Source organism: Bombina bombina, chromosome 12 (assembly GCF_027579735.1).
Source record: "Bombina bombina isolate aBomBom1 chromosome 12, aBomBom1.pri, whole genome shotgun sequence".
Lineage (NCBI taxonomy): Eukaryota > Metazoa > Chordata > Amphibia > Anura > Bombinatoridae > Bombina > Bombina bombina.
In genome coordinates, this window is record NC_069510.1 from 133,815,479 (window position 1) to 133,838,217 (window position 22,739).

Genomic DNA, 22,739 nt, shown 5'->3' on the forward strand with positions numbered 1-22,739 from the left:
CCCTCTACGTCACCCCCAGTCATTCTCTTGCACCCAACGACTAGATAGGATGTGTGAGAGGACTATGGTGATTTTATTTAGTTTATTTCTTCAATCAAAAGTTTGTTATTTTTTAATAGCACCGGAGTGTGTTATTCCTTCTCTGGTAGAGTTTGAAGAAGAATCTACCAGAGTTTTTACTATGATTTTAGCCGGAGTTGTTAAGATCATATTGCTGTTTCTCGGCCATCTGAGGAGAGGTAAACTTCAGATCAGGGGACAGCGGGCAGTTTATTCTGCAGAAAGGTATGTAGCAGTTTTTATTTTCTAACAATGGAATTGCTGAGAAAATCCTGCCATACCGACATTATATCATGTATGTATAATTTACATTTTAGTATTCTGGGGAATGGTACTTCACTGGAATTACACTGTGTATATAAGATTTTAGCCTAATAGAAATACAACAGGCTTTTTAATAATTCTTAATTATGTTAAACGTTTTTGCTGGAATGTAAAATCGTTTTCATTTTCTGAGGTACTGGGTGAATAAAATGTTTGGGCACTATTTTTCCACTTGGCAGTTGCTGGATCTAATTATGACAGTTTTTAATCTCTCTCACTGTTGTGTGTGAGGGGGTGGGACCTTTTTTGGCGCTTTTGCTACGCATCAAAAATTTCAGTCAAAAGCTCATTGTTTTTTCCTGCATGTTCCGGTTTATCTCTACAGAACCCAGGGATCTTCAAAGCTAATTTGAGGGAAGTAATCTAACAGAGCTGTAAGATTGTAGTTGACTGTGATAAAAAACGTTTATTCTTTAACTTTTTTATGCCTCAGGGTTAGTTATTTCTTGCTACTGGGTACAAGCCTTTGCTAAGTTGCATTTTGTTTTACAAAGCTGATTGATTTCTTCTGTTATATATATTCAGTGCTTTTCAAGCACAGTTCGTTTTTTTCATTGTATTTTACTTGTATAGTATTTCCAAATTGCAAGTTTATTTGCTAGTTTGTTAAACATGTCTGATTCAGAAGATGAGACCTGTACTATTTGTACTAAAGCCAAGGTGGAGCCCAATAGAAATTTATGTACTAACTGTATTGATGCTACATTAAATAAAAGTCAATCTGTACAAATTGAACAAATTTCACCAAACAACGAGGGGAGAGTTATGCCGACTAACTCGCCTCACGTGACAGTACCTGCATCTCCCGCTCGGGACGTGCGCGATATGGCGACGCCAAGTACATCTGGGCGGCCATTACAAATAACATTTCAAGATATGGCTACTGTTATGACTGAGGTTTTGGCTAAATTACCAGAACTAAGGGGCAAGCGTGATCACTCTGGAGTGAGAACAGAGTGCGCTGATAATGTTAGGGCCATGTCAGATACTGCGTCACAACTTGCAGAACATGAGGACGGAGAGCTTCATTCTGCGGCTGACGGTTCTGATCCAAACAGATTGGATTCAGATATTTCAAATTTTAAATTTAAGCTGGAAAACCTCCATGTTTTACTAGGGGAGGTGTTAGCGGCCCTGAATGATTGTAACACAGTTGCAATACCTGAGAAAATGTGTAGGTTGGATAAATATTTTGCTGTACCAACAAGTACTGACGTTTTTCCTATACCTAAAAGACTAACTGAAATTATTACTAAGGAGTGGGATAGACCCGGTGTGCCGTTCTCACCCCCTCCAATATTTAGAAAGATGTTTCCAATAGACACCACCACACGGGATTTATGGCAAACGGTCCCTAAGGTGGAGGGAGCAGTTTCTACTTTAGCTAAACGTACCACTATCCCGGTAGAGGATAGCTGTGCCTTTTCAGATCCAATGGATAAAAAATTAGAGGGTTACCTTAAGAAAATGTTTGTTCAACAAGGTTTTATATTGCAACCCCTTGCATGCATTGCGCCGATCACGGCTACAGCGGCATTCTGGATTGAGTCTCTAGAAGAGAATCTTGGTTCAGCTACGCTGGACGACATTTCAGACAGGCTTAGAGTACTTAAGCTATCTAATTCATTCATTTCGGAAGCCGTAGTACATTTAATTAAACTTACAGCTAAGAATTCCGGATTCGCCATTCAAGCACGCAGAGCACTGTGGCTAAAATCCTGGTCAGCTGATGTAACTTCTAAGTCCAAATTACTTAATATACCTTTCAAGGGACAGACCTTATTTGGGCCTGGTTTGAAAGAAATTATCGCTGACATTACAGGAGGTAAGGGCCACGCCCTACCTCAAGACAAAGCCAAACCTAAGACTAGACAGTCTAATTTTCGTTCCTTTCGGAATTTCAAAGCAGGAGCAGCATCATCTTCCACTACTCCAAAACAAGAAGGATCTGGTGCTCGCTACAGACAAGGCTGGAGACCTAACCAGTCATGGAACAAGGGCAAGCAGGCCAGGAAGCCTGCAGCTGCCACTAAAACAGCATGAATTGAGGGCCCCCGATCCGGGATCGGATCTAGTGGGGGGCAGACTTTCTCTCTTCGCCCAGGCTTGGGCAAGAGATGTCCAGGATCCCTGGGCGCTAGAGATAATATCTCAGGGATACCTTCTGGACTTCAAACACTCTCCTCCAAGAGAGAGATTTCATCTGCCAAGGTTGTCGACAAACCAAACAAAGAAAGAAGCGTTTCTACGCTGCATACAAGAACTATTGTTAATGGGAGTAATCCATCCAGTTCCACGGTCGGAACAGGGACAAGGGTTTTACTCAAATCTGTTTGTGGTTCCCAAAAAAGAGGGAACTTTCAGACCAATCCTGGATTTAAAGATCCTAAACAAATTCCTAAGAGTTCCATCATTCAAAATGGAGACTATCCGGACAATTTTACCCATGATCCAAGAAGGTCAGTACATGACCACAGTGGACTTAAAGGACGCTTACCTTCACATACCGATTCACAAAGATCATTACCGGTATCTAAGGTTTGCCTTTCTAGACAGGCATTACCAGTTTGTGGCTCTTCCATTCGGATTGGCTACAGCTCCAAGAATCTTCACAAAGGTTCTAGGTGCTCTTCTGGCGGTACTAAGACCGCGGGGAATTTCGGTAGCTCCTTACCTAGACGACATTCTGATACAAGCTTCAAGCTTTCAAACTGCCAAGTCTCATACAGAGTAGTACTGGCATTTCTAAGGTCACATGGATGGAAGGTGAACGAAAAGAAAAGTTCACTCGTTCCACTTACAAGAGTTCCCTTCCTGGGGACTCTTATAGATTCTGTAGAAATGAAGATTTACCTGACAGAAGACAGGTTAACAAGACTTCAAAGTGCTTGCCGCACCCTTCATTCCATTCAACACCCATCGGTGGCTCAATGCATGGAGGTAATCGGCCTAATGGTAGCAGCAATGGACATAGTGCCATTTGCTCGCTTACACCTCAGTCCACTGCAATTGTGCATGCTAAGTCAGTGGAATGGGGATTACTCAGTCTTGTCCCCTTCTCTGAATCTGGATCAAGAGACCAGAAATTCTCTTCTATGGTGGCTTTCTCGGCCACATCTGTCCAGGGGGATGCCATTCAGCAGACCAGACTGGACAATTGTAACAACAGACGCCAGCCTTCTAGGTTGGGGTGCCGTCTGGAATTCTCTGAAGGCTCAGGGACAATGGAGTCAGGAGGAGAGTCTCCTGCCAATAAACATTCTGGAATTGAGAGCAGTTCTCAATGCCCTCCTGGCTTGGCCCCAGTTGACAACTCGGGGGTTCATCAGGTTTCAGTCGGACAACATCACGACTGTAGCTTACATCAACCATCAGGGAGGGACAAGGAGCTCCCTAGCAATGATGGAAGTATCAAAGATAATTCGCTGGGCAGAGTCTCACTCTTGCCACCTGTCAGCAATCCACATCCCGGGAGTGGAGAATTGGGAGGCGGATTTCTTAAGTCGTCAGACTTTTCATCCGGGGGAATGGGAACTTCATCCGGAGGTCTTTGCCCAAATACTTCGACGTTGGGGCAAGCCAGAGATAGATCTCATGGCGTCTCGACAGAACGCCAAGCTTCCTCGGTACGGGTCCAGATCCAGGGATCCAGGAGCAGTCCTAATAGATGCCCTGACGGCACCTTGGGACTTCAGGATGGCTTATGTGTTTCCACCCTTCCCGATGCTTCCTCGATTGATTGCCAGAATCAAACAGGAGAGAGCATCAGTGATTCTGATAGCACCTGCATGGCCACGCAGGGCTTGGTATGCAGACCTGGTGGACATGTCATCCTGTCCACCTTGGTCTCTACCTCTGAAACAGGACCTCCTGATACAGGGTCCTTTCAAACATCAAAATCTAACTTCTCTGAAGCTGACTGCTTGGAAATTGAACGTTTGATTTTATCAAGACGTGGGTTTTCTGAGTCAGTTATTGACACCTTAATACAGGCCAGAAAGCCTGTTACCAGAAAGATTTACCATAAAATATGGCGTAAATACCTATATTGGTGTGAATCCAAAGGTTACTCTTGGAGTAAGGTTAGGATTCCTAGGATATTGTCTTTTCTACAAGAAGGTTTAGAAAAGGGTTTATCTGCAAGTTCATTAAAGGGACAGATCTCAGCTCTGTCTATTCTGTTACACAAACGTCTGTCAGAAGTGCCAGACGTTCAGGCTTTTTGTCAGGCTTTAGCGAGGATTAAGCCTGTGTTTAAGACTGTTGCTCCACCATGGAGTTTAAATCTTGTTCTTAACGTTTTACAGGGCGTTCCGTTTGAACCCCTCCATTCCATTGATATAAAGTTGTTATCTTGGAAAGTTCTATTTTTAATGGCTATTTCATCGGCTCGAAGAGTCTCTGAATTATCAGCCTTACATTGTGATTCTCCTTATTTGATTTTTCATTCGGATAAGGTAGTTCTGCGTACTAAACCTGGGTTCTTACCCAAGGTAGTCACTAACAGGAATATCAATCAAGAGATTGTTGTTCCATCTTTGTGTCCAAATCCTTCTTCAAAGAAGGAACGTCTTCTGCACAATCTGGATGTAGTTCGTGCCCTAAAATTTTACTTACAGGCAACTAAAGAATTTCGACAGACGTCTTCCCTGTTTGTCGTTTACTCTGGTCAGAGGAGAGGTCAAAAAGCTTCTGCTACCTCTCTCTCTTTTTGGCTTCGTAGCATAATACGTTTAGCCTATGAGACTGCTGGACAGCAACCTCCTGAAAGAATTACAGCTCATTCCACTAGAGCTGTGGCTTCCACTTGGGCCTTTAAGAATGAGGCCTCTGTTGAACAGATTTGCAAGGCTGCAACTTGGTCTTCGCTTCATACTTTTTCCAAATTTTACAAATTTGACACATTTGCTTCCTCGGAGGCTATTTTTGGGAGAAAGGTTCTTCAGGCAGTGGTTCCTTCTGTATAAAAGAGCCTGCCTATCCCTCCCGTCATCCGTGTACTTTTGCTTTGGTATTGGTATCCCAGAAGTAATGATGACCCGTGGACTGATCACACTTAACAGAAGAAAACATAATTTATGCTTACCTGATAAATTCCTTTCTTCTGTAGTGTGATCAGTCCACGGCCCGCCCTGTTTTTTAAGGCAGGTAATTATTTTTAAATTATACTCCAGTCACCACTACACCCTTGGTTCCTCCTTTCTCGTTGGTCCTTGGTCGAATGACTGGGGGTGACGTAGAGGGGAGGGGCTATATGCAACTCTGCTGGGTGAATCCTCTTGCACTTCCTGTTGGGGAGGAGTAATATCCCAGAAGTAATGATGACCCGTGGACTGATCACACTACAGAAGAAAGGAATTTATCAGGTAAGCATAAATTATGTTTTTTCATGAGAGTTTGGGGCTATTTGTTCTGTTTCTGAACCGTAAAAGGCTCAGTGGTGTTATTAAATGTTTAAGCTCTGTCCAGTTATGTAATTAAAACAACTATAATAATTTGTGGACCTTCTTTGTTTTACGGTCTTTATCCTCATATTATTATCCATCTAGGTCACTTCACATTTCTCTGTTTTGCTGTGAACTGTGTCAATATCCAGTTTATGTTTCTTCTTTTAGGTTAAGTTAGACATTCAGTGGTGTTTGCCAAGGTCTTTACCGACTCCCTTGTACAAATCGGATAATTCGCTGATCATGATATTCTGATGATGGCCTGTCACAATGTTCATTCATAAAGAGTTGCATTGTGTTACATCTATCAAAGGTTTCTCTGATTCCAAAGGTTTCTCTGATTTGCTACTAAATTATACTGGACATAAACCTTTTAAAAAAAAATTTTCTTATGCAAAAGAATCTCAAAGTGTATTCAGGCAGGGATATATGTCATCAGTGTACTAAAGCAGACATCCTCAAACTTGGCCCTCCAGAGGTTTTGGATCTACATTTCCCATGATGCTCAGCCAGCATATCCGCTGGCTTAGCATCATGGGAAATGTAGTTCCAAAACCTGGAGAGCCAAGTTTGAGGATGTCTGTTTTAAAGTGTCTGAGGGTGTCACCCCTTGAAATTATCCCTGGCTTGTGTGGAGGTGGCCCATGTTAGTATGGTCCAATAATCTGAGGTCACATCAGGGGAAGGATCCTGGGAATAGATCAAGGATCAAGTTAAATTTACTAAAATTGCTTACAGATTCATTTGTGATGCAGTGGCTCAGATGTTTCACCTTAATGCTAATAGTGCAAGTCTTAGCAAAAGGCTTACCTGCTGATATTGTTTGTAAAAGCAAACTTCTTGTTCTTCCTATTCAGGGTGAAATCCAACTTGGTTCAGCCCAGGATCCAATTATATCCAGGGTAAGTGGTGGAAAAGGACCATTCCTGTCACAGGACAAGAAGTCCAAAAATACAGACCAAACTTCTGGTTATTTCTTCCATCTGCTGGTGAGAGTCCATGAGACATCATGTGTGGGAATATTCCCCTCCTGACCACTAGGAGGAGGCAAAAGACCCCAACATACCAGAGCTTTAAATCCTTCCCTGACGTTCAGAGAGGCAGACAAGTAGTTATCAGACAGGAAATGTATGGTCTTTTCTTAATGAGAAATGTCACAGATGTCCAGGTGAAATGTAGCTTTGTCCACCAATCCCCTGGCTTGTAGTATAGCATGCCCACACTATTTAGGATGGGCTTGTCTGCTGGAAACAAGTTGCTGGAGATGAGGTTAGCCAAGTGGACGGACTTGTTGAGTAGTACCTGCTCCTTACAATCCCATCTGCTATTAGTATAAACATGTACACATGATTCACATAGTTTGGGGACATATATCATACACCTTAACAGTTGTTAGGCACTTTTGAAAAAACATTTTTGAGGTTACTGTTATTTTAAATTTATCGTGGTCGGCTTATTGCTCTCAGATTTTACTATGCACAGTTTGTTTTACTTTACCTGCAGTACATTTCAGTCTGTTATCTTCAGTTTTAGCAGCACCCTTTCTGTGTAATAATCCTTTCCTGTGCTGCTTTAACATTTTCAGTGTGTCACTGAAGGTTCTCAGGACCAATGGAGGTAGTAAGACGCTCCGATGATCAGGGCTGTGCTATACATTTTATTTAACACTTTATGTGCTCTGTTATATGCTATTTACGCCGTTGTACTGTTTTCTTTCCATGGAGAGTCAAAAGTCCATTCATTTACTGTTGGGAAAATTCACCCCCTGGCCACCAGGAGGAGGCAAAGAACACCACAGCCAGAGCTTACGTATCCTCCCTCTACCCATACTCCCCCAGTCATTCTTTACCTCTGTAACTAGGAGGAGGTGAAGATGGTGCTCCAAAGATAATTAGTCCTTTAATGGGTAGTTTCCCTCTCAAGTCAGGACTGGGGTTTATGCTGTCCATGTAAAGCTCTTAGTAAGAGTATTGGTAGCTGTTAGCTGTTGTCGCAGGAAACTTCTCTGTCCTCCTTTCAACAATGTATGCTAACACCCCACTTGGCAAGTGTTATGTTTTACACTGCTTTCCTTTCTACTTCAGGTCCCTGTCAGAAATATGGATGAAGCTGTCACACCTGGAAGGCTGTGTCTGCCCCAGCCTTCCAGGTTTATTTATGGATATTGGAGGACACTAGGATAGAGTTATATCTCCTGAAAAATATCATGAGCCTGGGAATTAAGGATAATATCCTTTGTTTTCAAGGATTTATTTCATTTTGGGTAGTATATGTGTATGTTTAGTTTTAAAACAAGCACTGTGCAACTTTAACTGATAGATCCTTTACAAGATTGTTATTCATTTTGGGAGAGGCATTTAAGGGCTCTTATACAAAGTTATAAAAACTATACATGGATCATCTACAAAGCATTTATGCAAAGAAAAATATAGTGTATAATGTCCCTTTAAGGAGGTGTTAGCTACCTTGGGTGTTCCAGAGTCCAAACCATTGGAGACTCCTAAGGTTTCAAAATTAAACAAGGTTTATGATATTAAGTCCAAGTCTCTGGAGGTTTTCCAAGTTCCAGACCATATGTCTGAGATCATCACTAAGGAATGGGAGACACCAGGGATTTTCTTTTTTTCTTCCCCAAATTTTAAGAGGATGTTTCCAGTTCTTGACTCTATCCTGGAATCATGGAATACTGTTCCTAAGGTGGATGGAGCAATTTCAACCTTGGCTAAGAGAACTACTATTCCTCTAGAGGATAGTACCTCTGTTAAGGACCCCATAGATAGAAAATTGGAGCAGTACTTAAGAAGAATTTTATTCAACTTGGTCTTCTTTGGCAACCGGTTGTGAATATAGTGGCTGTCGCCGGAGCAGCAAAATACTGATGTGAGTCCTTGTCTGAATAGATTTTGGAGGAAACTCCTTTAGAAGAGATTCAGGGTCGAATTAAGGCTTTGAAGTTAGCTATTTTGTTTATTTGCGATGCTAATATGGAGGTCGTTCGCCTGACTGCTAAGTCCTCAGGTTTTTCTATCCTGTCTCGCAGGGCTTTATGGCTGAAGTCCTGGTCAGCAGACATGGTTTCTAAGTCAAAACTTCTTTCTTTACCTTTCAAGGGGAAGTCTTTATTCGGCCCTGGCCTTGATTTTATTATATCCACAGGGACTGGTGGAAAAGGGGCCTTCCTTTCTCTGGATAAGAAGGCTAAACCTAAGGGTCATCAATCTAATTTTCGTTCCTTTTAAGGGATGAAAATCTTCTACTTCTTCCTAGTCTGATCAGCCCAAGAGTTCATGGAAGCCTAACAAGCTTTGGAACAAGAATAAGCAGTCCAAGAAGCCCTCCTCTGATAATAAGTCTGCATGAAGGGGCGGCCCCCAATCTGGGATCAGATCATGTAGGGGCAGACTGTCCTTCTTGCAAGACGCTTGAATTTGAGATGTTCCAGATCCTTGGGCAGTAGAAGTGGCCTCCCAAGGATACAGGATAGGTTTCAAGTCTTGTCCTCCAAGAGGCAGGTTTCTCCTATCAAGACTCTCTTCAAACGTAGTGAAAAGAGAGGCCTTATTAAAATGTGTAAAGGGCCTATCTTCCTTGGTAGTGATTTTTCTGGTTCCTCCTGTAGAACAGGGTCTAGGGTTTTATTCAAACCTTTTCATAGTTCCCAAAAAGGAGGGAACCTTGCGCTCAATTCTGGATCTAAAGTGTCTCAACAAATTTCTCAATGTTCCGTCTTTGGTCCAGAAGTGTCAATTCATGACTTCTATAGACCTGAAGGACGCATACCTTCATGTGCCTATTCACAATGATCATTTTCATTTCTTCCGTTTGCCTTTCTAGACAAACATTTTCAATTTGTAGCCCTTCCATTTGGTCTGGCTACAGCTCCCCAGAATCTTTACAAAGATCATAGATTCGGTCTCCATGAATATTTTCCTGACAGACCTGTCTCTCCCTTCAATCCTCTGCCCGTCCTTCTGTGGCACAGAGTATGGAATTAATTGGTCTCATGGTGGCTACCATGGACATTATTTCTTTTGCTCGCTTCCATCTGAGACCTCTTCAACTATGTATGCTCAGACAATGGAACGGCGATCATCCAGATCTATCTCAGAGAATTGTCCTAGACAACCACACAAGATAATCTCTCTCTTGGTGGCTCTGTTAGAATCATCTATGACTATGGATGCCAGCCTCTCAGGCTGGGGTGCAGTTTAGGGTCCCTTAAAAACTCAGAGATCCTGGTTACCAGAGAAATCTGTTCTCCCAATAAACATTCTGCAGTTGAGAGCTATCTTCAGTGCTCTGATGGCGTGGCCTCAACTGAGTTCGGCCTGTTTTATCAGATTTCAATGGAACAACATTTCATTGGCGGCTTATATTAATCATCAGGGTGGAACTCTGAGTTTCCTGGCTATGAAGGAGGTCTCTTGCATTCTTCAATGGGTGAAGTCTCACAGCTGTCCCATCTCAGCCATTCACATTCCAGGAGTGGACAACTGGGAAGCGGACTATCTGAGCAGACAGATGTTTCATCCAGGAGAGTGGGCTCTTCATCCGGAGGTATTTTCAAAGATTAACCTTGTAGTCAAAGGCTATTGGGAGTGTCTTTAGTTCAGAGAGAAAGGTGTACCTGGGGGAAGGGATTTTAATAACAGCTAGGTGAATATTCCAGTGATAAAATGTCACCACAAACCTCAGATGGGGGCTTCCAGAAATAGATCTCATGGCCTCTCGCCTCGATACCAAGTTGCCCTGTTAGAGTTCCAGATCGATTGACCCTCAGTCAGTGCTGGCGATTGCATAAGCAGTTCTTTGGGAGTTCATTCTGATGTATGTGTTTCCTCCGTTTGCTTTTCTTCCCAGAGTCATAGCCCGCATCAAACAGGAGCGGGCCTCTGTGATCCTAATTGCTCAAGCCTGGCCTCGCAGGACTTGCTTTGCGGATCTTGTGAAGATGCCATCCTTCCCTCCGTGGATGTTACCTCCGAGGAAGGACCTTCTTCTTCAAGGTCCGTTTCTTCATCAAAATCTAGATTCTCTGAAGTTGACTGCGTGGAGATTGAAGGCTTAGTTCTGTCTAATAAGTGATACACTGTGCCTTCCCCTCCTACTGAGTTAACTATTTGTGTGCTTAATACTTTCTATTTGCTTCTGTTTATCTCTGGTACTTAAGCAATTTCCTTACTGATACTATTGAGCAAAATGGTGCAGCTCAGGATTGTGCAAGGGTTTTTACCCTATCAGAGCTGCTCCCTGGAGATTTAATCTGAACTTTCTCCACAGCGTAAGAATTATGTTTACTCTGCTTTTAGTGCGGTTTTAGCTTCAGTACCTCCAGCTGATAAGCACAGATGCTTGCAAGAATTTGTAGGTAGTCCTTCTTTGGCCTTTAACTCTTCAGGTACTTGCCTTAGGAGTGGCCACTCTAAGTTACCCATTTATGATAGGGGTGTTTCTGACTCCGAGGATTCTCTTTCTGAGCATAATTTCTCTGAGTCTCAGGACTCTGCTGCTGTGGCAGTAGATGTTTCATTTCAATTAAAATGGAGCCTAGATACTAGCCTGCCCAAGTGCATGCTGGTATCAGGCCCAGTGGCCATTCATTGTATGCCCCAGAATTAAAAGGATTGTTTCCAGTTCCACCCAATAATTTGGAATTCTGAAAGTCCATCCCAAGGGTTGATGGAGCAATCTCTCAATAGTACTCAATTCTTTCCGAGGATAGCTCCTTTTTCTGTGAATAGCAGCTATATCAGGGGAACCGTGTAAGGAAGGCAGTGGTTAGGTTGCCACCTATTAAGCACAAAGCCAGATCATCGCAGATTTGTTTCCACCGAGGAAGGCCTTCCTGCAGAGGGTTTATTTTATACAGCAGTGGCTAAAGTTTCTTTCTCTTAATGTTTGCTGAATCTCTCATAGAGGTTATTTAAGATCATGTCCGGTTCTTAAGGCTTAAACAACTGTATAACCAAGACTGCTCATTCTCTGCATTTGTAAGTCCCCATTGTGGAGATATTCTCTTAGTTTGAAGATGGCTTGGATTGATCATAGATTGTAAGTTAGTGTATCTCCTAAATCCTATTTGGACTTTATCACCTATTATGTTATTTATGGTGGGATCTGTATATAGGATGTGTATATGTTTTTGGATAATATCAATAACATTTTGGATTTGTGGACGTTAGGATAAGTCTGGTTTCATTATCCTGTTTTGTGTTTGATTTTTAGCAGTTCTTTTCTATATGTTTGTTCTGCTCTCTATTTAACTTTTTTAATGGATCTATTGCTGTATCCCATTTCTTTAAGTCTGGCTGTGAGTTCTTCAGCTCTTTTCTTGAATATATTTTCATCTGAGCAGTTCCTTTTAACTCGTAAGAACTCACCGAGTGGTAAGGCTCTGATGGTACCCTCCTTCCTCCCCCCCTCCTTACTTTCCTGGGCGGGCTGAGACCTCTGTGTCTGACAGCAACTCAAGAATTTTCCTCTATCACAGAGTCTCACCAACTTATGGTGCAATAGTCCTATTTCTATAGAGGGGAGCTAAATAACCACAGAGCAAGCCACATAGAAATGTTAGCACTATGTGTTGCACACAGTGCAGGGTGATAAAACAGCAGTACCGTTGACAGGCTTGCATTTAGTGTATTGTAGGAAGTGTTACTGCCCATTACTAGAGGATCTCACTATCCCTCTAACCAGACTGTGCTCCAGCCCCTCCCACCAGCAGCAGCATTTACTGAAGCGTTTCTGTTCTCTGTCCAGGAAGAACTTTGTTCCACCTGGACTTGACCCCTGGTTACTCTCTGTTTATTTTTATTCATATAATTATTATTTTTTTATATCATATTAATAGATAAAACTAAACCTTTCCACCCAGTTATATATCAGTGGATTTGTACATATGACCTGTTTCCAAAATTGAAAATAGTGAAATCTATACATTCTACCTGATGACAATATCCCATACCAGTAATAGAATTGAGATCCTTTACAAGGATACTGGAGCTGCCTAATGGATTGGTATCACTTGTGACATCTCAATAACGGACCACACAAGATTTCACTCCAATAAGTCCCATTGAGGCCGGCGCGCCTCATCCTTTTAAGAAAGCCGTTAAGGCGAAACATGTCAAGGGTGGGAGGGAGTTCAATGGGGCTCCTTGTTCAGTTTTTAAATAGTTCTCTGAACTGACCTTTAATTTACGTTTACTAAATATCATATCGCTGGTCACTATTCAAATCTATTGATAATCCAATAGTAATTGATATATACTAAATAGACTTGCATAAACGCTATGGATCTGATCATTTAGTAGCGTGTCAGGATCACTGAATCCTAGTTTATGGCAAATTGTGATGCGCTACCTAGTAACTAGCTTATATGCACAGAGTTTGTGAGTACAATAGATACGAAGCATGATCAGATTGCTCCAATTTGCACATATTGAATTCCATCAGTTATCTTGGAAAGTAGACTCTTAGGAAAATATTATCCAGGAACTTGTGGTTCTTTTTTTTTCCCATCCAAATCCCAAGGAGAGGTTGTTGTACATTTTGTCAGGACTTTGAGGTTCTTTTTCCAAGCTAGTATGGATTTTCGACAGTCCTCAGGTTATCAGACAAACATAGGGCTAAAAGGAAACATAGGTTACTTTTAGTTGGCGGCGGGGGAAAATTACACACCAACTTTTATGTATTGCAGATCACCCAGCTTGTCCTGTGTCGCCTTCTTGGATCTTCAAACATGAGATTTTCATTAGATCAAATCTGCAAGACTGCGACTTGGTAGTCGTTGCATTCCTTTACTATATTTTATCTTTTTGATATATGCACCTAGGCTGAGGCAGCTTTTGCCAAGAAAGTTTTTCAGGCAGTGGTTACTGGTAAATAGGTGCCTGCCATTTTTCCTTTTAGTTCCTCCTATTTTTTTTCGTTGACTCCAAAGCTTGGGTTTTTAGTTCCCAACAGTAAGGAATCATTGATTGTGACTGCTTTAAGAAAGAAACATAATTTATTCTTAGCTGATAAATTCCTTTCTTTCTTGGTGGTGGATTCCAATAACCCACCCAATTTTTACTACTTGATGGCAGTTTTAGTTTGCTCCTCTTTACCCTAGTGTCGTTCCTGCTTCTTTCTCCTAATTCTTGACTATACAATATACTGGGAGGAAACAGGAAGTAGGAGGGATATTAAAGTTCTTGGTGTAGGGTGCCTGCCTCCTCCTGGTGAATTCCCAACCGTAAAGAATCATGGACTTTCACTACCAAGAAAAAAATAACGTTACAATTTACATATATTATTAAAATGGCTTCATTCTCTTATTATCCTTTGTTAAAGGAGCATAATATAAGTAAATGTAATAATTGTTTAAAATTGGATGCTCTATCTAAATCATGAAAATAAAATTTTGGGTTTCATGTCTCTTTACCAACAACAATAAACACCAACAAGGACCTCCACTACCATCCATTATCATGTAATGAACTCTCTCCTTCTGTATTAACCTCAACTGCTTGGAGTTCTCTAGCACCCTATAGATACTATAGATAACAACCCCCAACCAACTAAAAAAAACACCTGGAGTCTGAAGAAAGCCTTCTCTAAAGGCAAGAACAACCTCCCTGAAAATGCAAAGCCCCCAAAACAATAAGACCACAGTTTAAAGTTTTTGGGTAACCTTAATCATTATTGCAGTAGTTTCCATCTTCAGTCCACTTCTAGTGAGCCAATCAGGATTGAGGCAGGAGGCCCAATGTCAGAAATGAGCTCTTATGATTGGTTAATCAGTTCTCCAATTTCTCTGTTATTGTGTGAGGCTGAATCATACTTTCCTTTATCAAATCTGTTGCATAACAAATGGCCAAGCTTAATAAACTTTAACATTGTTGTGTAGAGAATGAGTTATATGTGGTACACGGATGTAACTGAAACAAAAAAATAGCCCTGGCCTATGCAGTATGGATGAATACATAGGTACAAGTGAGACAGAAATACCGATTCCAGACCAGACAAAGACACAGTAAGCGCATGAAAATAAAAATGTGGATATAATAGAAATCATACAGGGGAAGAAGAGCAGCAACAGGCATCAGACAAATTATCGTGCACAACCGATGGCATAGCAGCAATATAGGTGACAGTAATGCTGAAATAATAGAGTGATAAACATACAGTGAGTCTGACATGAGATTGAGATAGGAGCGTGACCAAATAGTAACTCTAGGTGCTGGCAAAAGCAAACTGATGCATTAGGGTACGTAAGACTGTATGGATTTGCCAGGCTCAGACAGACAGGAAGCAGACAGTGAATGGGGAACAAAAAGGGTCATCTAAAACAAAATCTGGACAGCAGAGAAAGGTGCTGGAGGCAAGAATGCAATGAAGGTAAAAAAGCACAGGAAAAGCAAAGACAAGCAGATATTAAGAGCTCATGTTCCTTACCAAATAGTGTGTTCCCTTGGAATGGCAAGACCAGAATATTCACTTTGGCTCCACCTCCCATTGGCATAGCCTTGAAGCTCTTCTGACCAGATTAGCTACAGTCATAGATTTGGCATTTCATTAAAGCATCTCTAGCAGCCAAAAGACCTTCCTTAAATCTGAAAGAAAAATACATGATTTTATGATCATCTGGTTAAATATACAAACATATCATTTAATTGATTTCATGGTGGTGAGAGTCCACAATCCATTACTCCTGGGGATTACTGTTTTCTACCACTAGGAGGAGGCAAAGACTCTCAAACTCCAAGAGCTCTATAAACCCCTCCTACCTCACCAGTACCTCAATTTAACGTATAGCCGAGCACAGAGGGAGGAAAAGTAATAAGAAAAAAGATATGCACAAAAAAAAAGAAAAACAGGCTGGGGTCTCGTGGACTCTCACCACCATGAAAGAAATTAATTTATCAGGTCAGCATAAATTGTTTAGTTCATACAGGTGGTGAGAGCCTACGATCCATTACTCCTGGAAACTAATACCCAAGCTGTGGAGTCCATGAGTAATAACATAAAGGGAGGGATTTAAAAAAAAAACTTTTTGTTCCACTGAGAAACTAAATCCACAACCCTAATAGAACCTAAAGAAAAGGCAAACAAAAATAATCAATAGCCACAAATAAATCAACCTGAGACAGCTGCCTGAAGGACACTCTACCAAAAGCTGCCTCAGAAGAAGCAAGAACATTAAAATGGTAGAAAAAAATATGCAAAGAAGACCAAATAGCTGTCTAGCAAAAATAGGTCCACTGATAAATACTGTAAAAACACAAGGAGTGTCACAAAGCTGGAGGAAAGGAGATTTAATCTCCTGCAAAGTAAACGTTTTTTCACTGTAAGAGCAAACAAATTGTGGAACTCATCACTTAGATACATTTAAAAATGGTTTAGATACATTTCTGGCTAGAAACATAATTCAGGGATATGATTGCTGGTGTTAAATGGGTCACATTTTGTAATGGGATTAATTTAAGTTTTTGTAAGTATATTAAGATTTGTATAGTTAATCAAGGAAAAAGAGAAAACTGATAGAACTCAGGAAAGTCCCATACAAGTCATATACTCCCTGACGAAGCCCATGTATATAGGAGCAGGTGGGGGAAAACGTAGGTTGGAAAGCTCCTTTTTATTAGTTTTGTGCATTCTGCAATCCAGATACAAAGTTACAGCCAATATCTGACAAGCACTAATGGCATTGAACTGCGGATGGCTTACAGCTGCTGGCACACATAAACCCTATGCTGTAAACCACTTATAAGAAGTTCAGACCATTCACCTATGCTGCACTGTGTTTAACAAGCCCACCGGCACCAAATCCAGGAGGAGAAGTGTGGGGTTATCACGTCTACCTGGTAGGTCGGTGCGAGTAAAAAATGCTCAGGCAGCTAAGGACAGCTTTGGAGCCGGGGGTCCTTCCGGAGATCAGTTGTATACGGAACCGTAAGCATACAGCCCGACGTGGGCGAATGTTGATAGACAGGACAACTACAGGTATGCGCTCCATACTCTGACTCCAATATCTTCATGTGGTGATCTGTACGCCTGAGGCGCAGCAGCATATCCTTGGAACTCTGCCTGGTTTCTGTGTACTACAAAGTTTGAGGCAGCCTCATTACGCAACACAGTATTTGCACATTGACACTCACTATCTATATGCCAATTTTTTTGTGTATCCAGCTTTGGAGATTACAAGTATGTGGACTTTTTTTATTAACGTTTTGGCATGTCTATTATATATGGTGTTTGCTGAATCTACTGCCCTTGCCATATTTATTCACACTTGCCGTGATTTATAAGTGTGTTATTTTATATGCTTTGTCTATAGCGGTTTATAGATATGTTATATATCTGTTTTGAAGGCAGGTATGTGTATATATGTTTCACACATGATGTATCTATTTTTGAATATATTTTCTTGAGGGTCTGCGCCAACTATAAAATATATATATTATTATATTTTTTTTTGTACTATAGATGTTGCTTACCTCTCTCCTATTTACAATTATTGCATAAGATTTGTATAGGTTGCACAATAGACTTCTGTCTTTTTTTAACCTCATCTGCTATGTTACTATGATAGACATAAGCTACAGATGTAACATAGTCTAATCTGAAACCGAGATGAAATTTCCTTACCATAGAGGCCAATTTTGAAGATTAAAAACATCAATGGGTAACCTCTCCTCCTGAGGAAACCAAACGCCTTATGCGTTCTGAGACCCCAGAGGGCTCCCCCATCCTGAAAAAAAATTGCATTAGTAGCGATTACAAACAAAAAAAGCCCCCTTCATAAAGAGCTAATAGCTAATCGCTAATCTACCAAGACAGAAACAGACTTGTTCTGGAATGTAAATGAGACCTCAAAGACAGATGATAAAGGTCCCTGTATTATTGTAGAAAGATACAAAGCTGAAGGGGACTCATATAGAACGAGCAAACAGAAAAGCAACCAAGGCCACAAACATGAGACCTGACACCTCCAAACAAAGAGCAACTGTCTTTGCATTGCCAATGAAAGTCTATTAAACCCCCAGGAAAAGCAATCTTTATCTGAGGAACCAGTAAACTGTTTGGAAAAATGACTTTCCAACAATGTTGTTGAAGAAACAACAACAGCCTGCAGGAGAGAAATACTGCCGAATGAAAAAATTAAACTGGAACCAAGATATCATCTAGACCAAAGGTATTAAACAGTATATAACTTTAAATTGGTATATCCCCATCTATTTTAGGATCATATAACCTATAAGTAAGTAAGAAAGCAAAAACTCTCTTAAAAAGAGAGTAAATATGTTTACCATAAAATGAAATTAAAAGATGTCAGCAAAATGATCAGAATAAGACTCTTGATTAACCAAGAAAAACCATTCCCTCTGAGGACACGGCAGCCTCATAACTAGAAACATTAACTTTAGCAGGCTGACAACTAGGAGAAGGTAAATTCTGAACTGACCCTTTACCCAGGTGTATCTCACTTTACAGTGTGGAGCTGAAGTTCAACCTCCAAGGATTTTGAAACAGTGCTGTACTCATCGTGAGATTGCAAGAAAAGTGACTGGCACCATTTTGTTATGCGCAGTTCGGTCTGTTTACAGTATTACAGTGCAATATGTATCTCAGTGTTGTAATCTGGCATATTTTACTTCAGTAATTGTCACTATTTTACAGGTACAGTTTTTATTAAATACTACTTGAAATACAGTGCTGTGCTAATGTTAAACTAAACAGCACTATAGCACCCCTAATATATCTTAGTTCAAACATGTTTTTAAACACACTGGCAAATGAAAATAAAGCTAAAACCACCTTGTTTCACTTTAAGCCAGTTTTCACTTTACAGCAAGGCTCCGGTGCCTAACCCGCTGTATGAGTGAGTTATACCTGTATTTAAAAGAGGGATGGCCACCATCATTGTAGCACTCTTGTTCAAATGAATTTCATAACTCCAAAAGAAAAAGTTGAATAATCCTCCTGTAAGGAACAAACAGATGGAGCAATAATACCCTTTGAAACAAGAACAGTAGTAGTAAAGGTCAGAATGCATTAATACATTTATTGCAGAAGATTTCTGAAGGAGATACCTTAGCGTATAACAATATAAACATTAAATACTGGTAATAAAATGTTCCAATGATCCAGCTTCAAAGACAGATTTAGGGACATAATTACAATCAAATGAACATCTGCATTCTTCGACCACATCCAGCGGAAGCAAAAATAAGACAGAGGTACTGGTGAGGTGGGAGGGGTTTTATAAAATTATTGGGGTTTGGGAATATTTGACACCTCCTAGATGTAGGCGAGAGTAATTACCAGGAGTATTGGATTGTGGACTCTCACCACCTGTATGAAAGAAATAATATTAAACCAAATATCAATAACTTTAAGAACAGTAGACAAAGCAAGTAGAGGATGAAACATAAATTCTGCTTCATCTCAACATCTGAAACATAATAACATCTCAAAATGAACCAGCATAGAAAATTGGAAAAAGGCATTATTTGGTCAACATGGTGAAAGCAGCATTGACTTTAGGAGGGGGTCACTAAATTGAATTTGCAGAGATTTAGGTAGTGGAAATAATTGAAATAACTTATCAAGTATACCGAGCTGCTTCTTACTGTTGTTCAAATAGATTCACTTAATAGCAATATAATCAAAAGCAGTAGGTGCATCAGCATCATCAGATTAAATCTTCCAAGCAGCAGAAGCAGAAATGTCCTCAGCAGTTTCCCCATAAACAGTAACTGTAGAAAAGCTCCCACCATAGATCTAACCAATGCAAACTTTATATAACTTTTTATCTTGCCAGCAACGATAGTACTAAGGGAACAGCTGGGGTTCAAAGCTTAACAACAACAAAAAATGACACAGCAAAAATGAAAATATAATTCTAATAGTAATAATAAAGTCACAGAAAAAAAATAGAAAGACTCATACCTTAATATAGTCTCTGAGGTCTCCCGGCAGTCACAGAATGAGCAGCAGTGGGGTTTAAAACAAGCTGTAGTCCAAAAATTACAAGAGAGAAAAAGTGAGGCGGCTACTGAGCTACTGAAGAAAAGTAAATTTATTCCATGTAAAAAATACAGGTACACAAAAAGCAGAAAAAATAATAAGACACTACATACCAAGGAGGGAACAGCAAACTAACATGTTTCACGCACAATCGCGCTTAATCATAGTAGCTGAATACAAGCAGAATCAGCTGTGGTACTTAAAGGGACAGCCAGCCAATCAAGGAACCCTGTTTATTTTAAAAATAGATGTCACATCCATATAAGGGTCAAAGGTGAGCTGTCTCTGAAATCACCACAGATCAGAAAAATGTTAAAAACAACATTAATGTACTAGAAATACTTGAGAAGGATTACAATCTGGCACTTAAACACTATATAATGAAAGCTCAATGATATTACATATATATTATATATTCAATACTATATTCAGTTCATGATAAATACATGGATAAAGACATGCATATATGTAAGTTAAACAAAAAGAGTTTTCAATAAAGTGCAATCATGTTGTACTAACATACATACAGAACAATTCATTTATGTTAAATTTAGGAACGAAAATAGAAAGAAAATAGAAAAATTAAAATCAAAATTTGAAAGACACAACTATTTTCCAAAGCAAGACCAATGTTCAAAGTATCCAATACAATCATATTAGTTCACATTAGTTGACGAACAGTCATAATACATAATAATGTGAAATAATATATATTGATTAATCGGTAACCAAATACTTTATTTAATTTAAATTTGAATTTGAATTTTAGGAAATTGGTTAAAAGTTTCATAGACTAACCTTATAATTCTCTGACAAACTCTAAAACTAGGTCAATCATGGGACACATCAGAATGGGATACTAGTATGTAAGGATATATATGTGTGTGCACATAAACGCATGCAGATCTACAGTGTATACATGCAAACACATGCATGTACATACACGTGCATGTACACATATGCACACACACACATATACACACACATGTGTGTACATAATGTGGGTTGGTGTGATAGTAATGAAGTTAAATATTATTCTAATATGAAAATATATGTATAACTATCCAAATACAATACACAATCACATGTCTATTCTAGTCCACAAAATATCTCATGTCCCATTCCAGATTCATTCCCAGAGGGGACCGAGTTTTCAATTTATAGATCCAAAATAGTATCTCTTGGTGGTCCCTTCTGGAGCAACTGTCCATGGGGACATCCTTCTTGAGACCGTCCTGGGAGATTGTGACCACGGATGCCAGTCTGACAGGATGGGGAGCTATTTGGGGTACCAGGATGGCACAAGGAAAGTGGTCCAAGGAGGAGTCTCTCCTTCCGATCAACATCCTAGAACTACAAGCAATTTACAATGCTCTGAAGGCATGGCCTTCTCTGGGGTCGGTCAATTTCATCAGATTCCAGACCGACAACATTACCTTGGTGGCTTACATCAACCATGAGGGGGGTACGAGGAGCTTCCTCGTGTTGAGGTAGGTGTCTCAGATTCTGGAGTGGGGTGAGTCCTACGACTGCTCGCTCTCAGCGATTCATATTCCAGATGTGGATAACTGGGAAGCGGTCTTTCTAAGCAGACAATCCTTTCATCCGGGGGAAATGGTCTCTTCACCTCAAGGTGTTTGCGGAGATTAGTCACAGATGGGGAACGCCGGAGATAGATCTCATGGCGTCAAGACTCAATTGCAAGCTACCTCGATACGGGTCGAGGTCCAGGGATCCCCAGGCAAAGCTGATAGATGCCTTAGTGGTTCCTTGGGGATTCAGCCTAGCTTACATTTTTCCACCGTTACCACTTCTACCTCGCGTAGTGGCACACATTAAACAGGAGCGGGCCCCGGCCATTCCGATTGCTCCTTCGTGGCCACGGTTTGCGGATCTGGTGGGGATGTCATCCTCTCCGCCGTGGAGGTTACTCTGTCGCAGGGATCTGTTGTCACAGGGCCCCTTTTAACATCGAAATCAAGATTCTCTGAAGCTGACTGCGTGGAGATTGAACGCCTGGTCTTAGCCAAGAGAGGCTTTTCTGACAGTGTGATTGATACTCTAATTCAGGCAAGGAAGCCAGTCACTCGTCGCATCTACCATACGGTGTTGAGGATTTACTTGTCCTGGTGTGAGAAGCAGGGATTTCCTTGGCATAAGGTGAAGGTATCCAGGATTCTGTCATTTCTCCAAGATGGTTTGGAGAAGGGTCTTGCCGCTAGTTCCTTAAAGGGTCAGATTTCAGCATTATCAGTTTTGTTGCATAGGAGACTCTCTGAGCTCCCTGACATCCAATCTTATGTTCAGGCTCTGTCTAGAATCAGGCCTGTCTTTAGACAGTCGGCTCCACCTTGGAGCTTAAATTTAGTCCTTAAGGTTTTGCAGAGCGTTCTGTTTGAACCTATGCATTCCATTGACATTAAGATTCTGTCCTGGAAGGTTCTCTTCCTGTTGGCTATTGCATCGGCATGCAGAATATCTAAACTAGCTGCCTTGCAATGTGATCCTCCTTATCTGGTGTTTCATGCGGATAAAGCCGTACTTCGGGCTGGGTTGAGGTTTCTCCCCAAGGTGGTGTCTAACCGTAACATCAATCAGGAAATAGTTGTTCCTTCTTTGTGTCCTAACCCTTCTTCTTCAAAGGAGAGATGCCTTGAAGTTCTATCTTCAGGCTACAAAGGATTTCAGACAGTCTACATCTCTTTTTGTGGTGCATTCTGGGAAGCGCAAGGGGCAAAGGACATCTGCTATTTCTTTGTCTTTTGGTTGAGGAGCTTGATTTGCTTGGCTTATGAGACAGCGGGACATAAGCCTCCTCAGAGGATCACGGCTCATTCAACTAGAGCTGTGGTATCGTCTTGGGCCTTCAATAATGAGGCCTCTATGGAGCAAATT